This window comes from Bidens hawaiensis, unplaced genomic scaffold, assembly GCF_021521415.1.
Source record: "Bidens hawaiensis isolate Kalapana, Puna unplaced genomic scaffold, B.hawaiensis_p1.1 tig00074878_1, whole genome shotgun sequence".
Lineage (NCBI taxonomy): Eukaryota > Viridiplantae > Streptophyta > Magnoliopsida > Asterales > Asteraceae > Bidens > Bidens hawaiensis.
In genome coordinates, this window is record NW_027502989.1 from 38,603 (window position 1) to 46,542 (window position 7,940).

A 7,940-nucleotide genomic window follows, 5' to 3' on the forward strand; every position below is an offset into this window, starting at 1 on the left:
CTTAGCTTGAAATGATGCTTCAAATGGCTTGATTAGTGCTTCAAATCGGGTGTTTTAACTTCAAATTAACAAAAATTAGGTTGTTTGGAGTATCGTTTCGAGCTAAATTTTACACCAATCGACTCGTATCCTCGTTCCGATCAAAAGCCCTAAAAAATTAGTTTGAAACTCAGAAAAAACATAACGTCGTTAGTTTTTTTTTAACGGAGAACCATTGAGAGCCAACTTTTTTAAGTTTAGGACCACTGGTGAGAATAAACTAAGTTGGGATTATTATCGGCCAATAACAGAAAGTTATTATTAAAATCCAATTTTCCTTTATTTTATTTATTTATTTGGTACTTTATACTCATTTATGGCCTCCAGATAAGCAATTTCCTTACCATCTTTGACAATTAACAAATAGAACAAAGGCCTGGTTAATAGGTTATTCGAAAAGAAACATGTCCTAGTCGATGATAGACATGCACAAATCAGTTATAGTCGATGATGCCACCATTCATAAGAAGCACAATGACGGTGTGAACTTTATCATCCATTCATAAGAAGCACAATGACGGTGTGAACTTGCAGCAACCATGACAGCCTTATGACCGTTTTCAAGTATAGTCACTTCCACATTTGTCCCTTGCGAGTATTGCTCTATGTAGTGACGAGGTTGAAAGTTATAGTCGATTGTGTCGGGTTGAAAGTATTAATTTTTTTTTTTGATCCGTTTGGGTCGGGTATGGTCATATAATGTAAAAATAAAACAAGCAGATACAAGAATTCTTACGTACAAATACAAGCGTAATAAATATAGATTTAACGAGTTTGAACCCCAAATTTGTCTTTGATGAACCGGATGAGTTACCTCGCCCGGTCATAAGAGAAAGAAAAGGCGGTGACGAGAGGTGGAGGATCTTCATCTAGAATGACATTGTCGATGAATCCCGAAATAAGCTCGCGCTTTGACAACTTGAAGCTTAAACTTTCCGAGATTGTCACGGTTAAAAAAAGAAGCAAACACGGATAATAATGCAATCCACGAAAAACGATACAAAATGCATGGAGAATATAAACAAATGCAATTGGAATGAAAGACAAAAATGATATAAAGTTCTTGGCAAATGATCTTTCACATCTAGATCCGGTCACCCGGGCTTTTTTGAAGAAAAAAAAGGCAAACATCCTAGCCAAATATGAGAATGAATATTAGTTTTATTTTAGTATTAATTTAAGTTGTTTTATGATTTTGTTGGTTTTTATGTCTTTTTTTTTAATTTAACTAGTGTTATGTTTTTATGTTGGGACTTATATTTTAGACCAACACATCGAATTATTATTATTGTGGGTGAAAAATATATTAATATTTTTGGTCTCAACCAAGGGTGGATGGCTTGAAGACCAAGCCATGCTAGACTAGTATAAATAGATGTATTTGTTAATTTGTCTAGCATAAATGTATTGTGTATTTTGTGAGATCTAGGGTTTTATCCCTATGAGAGAGCCGCCGCCTCCGGGATAAGCTCTCCCGGAGGTGGCTGATCTTTATTGTATGTATGTGTGTATGTATGAGTGCTCCTGTATGACAATATTTTGATTAATGAAATCATACCACCACATATTTCTTTATGTTTGTGTTTTGATTACATATATGTGTTCATCCAGGTTATTGTTCATTGTAATCGATTCAAGCTCTCCACGATTCGATCCTAGCTCAGATCTGGCTCCACCGTTAATAACGACCATTATTCACGCTTCCGCATCGGGGTTTGGGTCTTGTCATTTTATTTACGTTTTGTTTTGTTGTCTTGTTTAATTTTAGGAAAATTGGAAATAAATAATCCCATCTTTTGTGTATTGGCCGATAATAATCCCACCTTTAAAAATTACTAGCAATGGTCCCACCTTTTTTAACTATTTTTTTCTCACTGGTCCTCCGTTAAAAAATACTTAACGTCGTTATTTTTTTCCCCCTATTTTCAAATCGATGTTTTAGGGTTTTTGATCGAAAGAATGATATGAGTCGGCCGATGTAAAACTTATCTCGAAATGGTGATCCAAACGACGAAATAATGTTTCAATTCGGGTGCTTGGATTTCCAATTAACTAAAATCAAGTCATTTGAACCACCGTTTCGAAATAAGTTTTACATCAGTCGACTCATATCGTTCTTTCGATCAAAAGCCCTAAAACATCGGTTTGAAACTAGGGGAAAAACATAACGACGTTAAGTATTTTTTAACGGAGGGCTAGTGAGACAAAAATAGTTAAAAGGTGGGACCATTACTAGTGATTTTTAAAGGTTGGATTATTATCGACCAATACATAAAATGTGAGATTATTTATTTCCAATTCTCCTTAATTTTATAAACAAAATAAATAAAATAGGTTAACTTGAGACGGGGCTTTAAAATCATAACAGGGCTTTAAAGCCATAACAGGGGTTTAAAAGTCCCATTGTCCATTTGATAGTGTCGTGCCACTAAAAATTGGCTTTAAAGTCCCCTTCATAACAGGGCTATGTGTTGTATATGCGATCCATGCCATCTGGGCATGATGCCACTATCCACGTCGCGCATTGCCAAATATTAGGAGGCGCCTTAGGGCTCGTCGCCACCCCCACAACAACTACATTAATCATTATTATTAAATTATAATAATATAATTATTATTATTTTTAATGTTAATGCTAGTTATACCACAAAGCAAGAAACAAGGGACGATCTGGTTATTGGCGTGATAGTGACGCAACATGATAACTAGCTCTTGCCATTTATCTTACAACATACAATCTTAGAGTTTTAAATAAAACAAACTATTTAATTTTTATATATATTGAACTAGTGATTTACTCGCCGTGTTGTGGCGGGTAAGCTGGTAAAACCCCCAGCTTTGAAAACCGGGTGTTGGTAAAACCCAAATAATACAACGGTGAGTCGACCCGAATTTGGACATTATCGGTTAGGCTCGCTACACTATAGACATTGTTGGTAAAACCTGAGCATTAAAACCAAAAAAAAAATAAATTGGTCATGTTAACATATAAAAATATTAACATATAAAAACTTAAAAATTCACGTTTATTTGGTCGGGAAACTCGGGTTGTGATAAAACTCAGGCGCTGTCGGTCCTGGGCATTGAGGCGGTAACTCGACACTAATTCGATCGGTCTACGTTGCTTTCGTTGGTACCTCAGCTAAAAAACGGAGAACATATAAAAATTGATGTGGACCAATTGGGGTAGCGTCAGTCGGTAAACTCGGGCGTTGGTATAGCTCGAGCGTAGTTGGTCCCAACCATTGAGGCTATGAATCTACGTGAAATTAAACTCGATTTCCGTCACATTCATCACCATACCGAAATTAAAACAATAAAAAAGAACACTAAATTGACGTTAGGTAAAAAATAAAACAAAATGCAAAGACTAATAAGGTGTCGCCATGTGACCCAATCAGCACTTAGCAGCACCAAAATCTTTAATTTTTATATATAACTAGTTTTTTACCCGGCGTTTTGCGCCGGGAAGGTCGGTAAAACTTTGATGATAGTAAAATCCAAGCGTTGTCGGTCCCAAACGTTGAGTTAGTAAGTCGATGCGAATTTGATTAGTGTCAGTGTCGTGCGTTATTATGCCGGAATTGAAACCAAATGTAAAAAAAAAATTATAAAAATTGAGGTGGACCAATGTGGTGGCGTCGGCCGGTAAAACTCGAGTGTTGGTAAAAACACGACCGTTGTCGATGCTGGAACTAAAACAAAAAGAATGTAAAAAAATTGACGTTCGGTCGGTTTCGTTACATTCGTTATGATGACTGAACCAAGAAAACAAAAACAAAATTTGCAGACTAATTCGGTACCGCCAAATGGTCCAATAAGGCACTTGGATAAGATTAAAATACAAAATACAATAAAAATGAGAATGGTGAGAAAGAATCTAATCCATTGATCTTATATTTAAATGGTGGAGATTAATTTAAGAATAAAAATTGATGAGAAGGGCATGCATGTAATAACCCATTTATGATTACTTTCTCTCTCAACATGCAAAGCACATATCAATTCCCCAATCATTTTAAAACGTCTATAACTTTTTTATACGACATTTTTTTAGAATAAGAAAATTCACAATAATAACAAGTGTTTTTTAATCTTTAATATGAATATCATATTGTTATATAAAAATTAAAAAATATAGTAGGGTTTTTTTATATTGTGTTATTGGTTGTTAATTGTGTTTTTTAATTGGGTTTTTCTATACATTGTGTTATAGATTTTAGTCATTGTGTTTTTCAATTGATACTCATATTAAAGATAAAAATTAAAACAAAGATTACGTCATTATGTCTTTTTGTTCGTCATTGTGTCTTTATGCTTAACATGTGTCTTTCTGTTTATCATTGTGTTGTAGTCATTGTGTAATGCGTTCATGGTCTTTTGTTTGAGATTGGCATGTGCCATTCACTTAATTTGAGAAAAATAGTGTTGCGTTCATTGTGTATTACGTTCAAGTGATTGTGTAATATGTAGTTTCTAATGTGTTTTACGTTTCAGGTCATTGTGCTATATGTATTCACCATTGTGTCTTACATTTCAGGACGATCATTGTGTTATATGTATTCATCATTGTGTTTTATATATTAGATAAATTGTTGTTATTTTATCATTATAAATACATGTTATTATTACACAACGGTGTTAAAACACAATGATTAGTTGAATGAGACAATGACGAAAAAAAACATAATGACAAACAGAAAGACACAGTGACGAAAAAAGACACAATGGTAGCAAAAAGACCCAATGACGTAATTTTTGTTTCAATTTTTATATAACAAAATCATATTCATATTAAAGATAAAAAATGTTTGTTATTGTGGTGATTTTTTTAAAAAAAATATCATATGAAAAAGTTATAGACGTTTTAAAATGATAATAATTAAAATATAGCTTGCATGTGGAGAGAGAAAATATACACTGTTACTTTTATATCATTTTTCCTTCGGTCCCCACTTGACACATGTCAATTAATCATGGCTTCTTACGCTTCTTATTTTTGTTGTCCTTTATAGAATAACTCAACCCAAGATACTTACGACACCAAACTTTTTATTTTTTATATAATAATAATAATAATTACCATAATGAAATAAAAAGGTACGTGAAAGCCCCATTTTGTGATTAAAATTAATACCCATGTGATAAGTTTGTAACAACTTATCACTAAAATTGTTTATGGCATAAAGTCACACTTTGACATGACAAGTAGAAAAAAAAAAGCTATATTTAAGTGTTTACAAGAACTACATGCTTAAGATTTTTGTTCTTGCTATCCCTATAGATGGGTTAGGTCATCATGTCTCCAACGGAGTATCGTATCATCCTTAAGTATCACCTCATGATTCCTCTATTCCTGGTTGATGAGATATGTCATGTTTTGTCGCAAGGTGTGTTTAGACTCATATGAGGAGCACGCGATACATTGTAAAGAGCTCCCGGGGTTCAAGTGTAACATCTGCCCCGATCCGACCCGACCCAGGTACCCGTTTCTCTGACCCGATCTCTTTCTTTTATGATTTAATATTTATCTATACTTATATTTTACTTTTAATAATAATAATATATTTTCCTTCCCGCCTCTTTCTCTTTCTTTCTTTCCGCCGTCCCGTCCCTCTTCTTCTCTCTTTCCGCCTTCTTTTCCCTCTTGTCGCCGTCCCGCCCTTAAGCCTTGTTTCCCTCTTTTTCTTCCAACTCTTTCCTTGTCCTTTGTTTCTTCCCGCCTGAGGTTGTCTGCGCAGCTCCACGCGCCAGACTCCTTTCAAGGAAGCCTGCGTGAAGACCATCTGTTCCAGCGATACGCGAGACGAACTCTTCTCGCAGCGCGCTAAGAATTGTAATTCTTCTCGCAGCGCGCGAAGAACAGTAGTTCTTCCCTCGACGCGCTAAGGATTTGTAGTTCTTCTCGCAGCGCGCTAAGAATCGTAGTTCATCCCTCGACGCGCGAAGAATTATAGTTCTTCCCGCGGCGCGCTAGGAATTATAGTTCCTCCCGCGGCGCGCTAAGAAATGTGATTCTTCCCGCGGCGCGCCTTAGCCTTCTCGCGCTAAACCCTTTGAGTTTTCTTCTGTTGAATCTAGCCGTTTGCTTTTGTGATGTCTTATCTTTTGAGCCGTTGACCTAATCTGCTTTATGTCTGAAAAGTTACTTTCGGCGCAGCATGCGCACCAACCCCATTGGTTGGCAGAAAAAGCGACTGACATTATCTTTGGAGATCTGCTTTTCCATGCTTGACCAGTACCTTTATCTGACCCGCCCATGCCTGTTTACTGTTAACCTGTCAGCTTTTTCTCTTTTCCCTGCTACCATATCTTTTGATATCTTTTGCTTTTGGAATCTTTTACTTTTTGAGATCTTTTCCCCTTTTTCTAGGGATTGTGTTCCCTAGGGTTTCTCTATAAATAATAATAATATTTTCCTAACACATCACACACAAACACTTAATTTAACTTCCTCCTTGCTCTCTCTGCCGCCTCCTCTCTGCCTCCGTCTTCCTCCCTGTTCTGCCCTGCTTTTCCGGTAATATATATTATATATAATAATTTACTTATTAATTATGCTAACTTATAATCAAGACTTAAAACAAATCATTAAAACAATAATCTTTAATTATAGGTTAACTTGTACTTGTTTAAAGTTGGTTCTTGCTTTATCTTTCACCGCATCGTTTATCAAGTGAGTAATCTCGTACCTAATCCCTTTTTATTTTTAATGTTTTGGGATGTTCATGTGTTCGTACAAACTTAGAGTCTTAAACATGTTTATGAACTTTAGTCGCGCAGTATCCCATGTGTTGAGGACGTTTACTTGGCTGTTTATTTGTATGTGTGTATCATTAACCGCTTTGTTCGGCCTATTCCGAAGTTTTCATGGATCCATTAGATGAACACGGGAGACCTATCGTTTACGGTTTTCTTTGTTTACACTTGCACAGATGTTTTCTCGTTTTTGTGCTCATTTGGGAGCACGGATTGAACTATGAACTATGAGCTATGATCTATTTAGGCTTGATCACAATCTGATTACACCTTTGTTAAACACCAGACATACACGTGTTGCGCGCAGATTTATTGTTACCTATGTATTGTATTAAACTTGATTTCTCACCAACACGCAAGTGTTTGACGTTTATTTTAACACATGTTCAGGTTTGCAGTATCTGTTTTGGAGCTTGTGGACACATAGGAAGTTTTCTTTATTTTGGACCTAGATTAAAATGTATCAAGACAAGTTATTTGTTGTTCTAATATTTTGCCTTATAATATATTGATTTATGCTATCTTGTGTTTACCTTGCGCTGTGCGCGAATGAATGTATTTATTAAATATTGACACCCAATAGTGTCACGAGTAATGAAACAATATGTGGCGCCCCGATGTATAATCCGCCTTTGGTCGGGGTGTTACAGATTGGTATCAGAGCTCGTTGACTTTAGGATAGGTGGTTAGACGTAACGGCCTAGAATACCTAAGAGTCCCTTCTCGCGCATGAGAGAAATCTCATGTTTGCGCGCTTATTGTTAATTACTCGTTGTTTATAAATATGCTCGCGCTTGCGCAGTATATGATTTTATGTTTTATTCCGCGATATTTCGATTTTTGTCGAATTTCGATTTTTATTGATTTTACTTACATATTCGTTTGTTGGATTTGAAAATCCGAAAAGTCATGGTGATACATGAATAGTTGATTTTCAATTTCTATTTACGATTATGTTCTGAGGTTGGAGACTTGAAAAGTCATGGTGATACATGAATTGTCAACCTCCAATACTCATTTTCTTGTATATTTTATATTGAAGGTTGAAAAGTCATGGTGATACATGAATCGTCAATCTCCAATACTCGTTTGCTCGTATATTTTAAATTGGGAATTCGGAAAGTCATGGTGATACATGAATT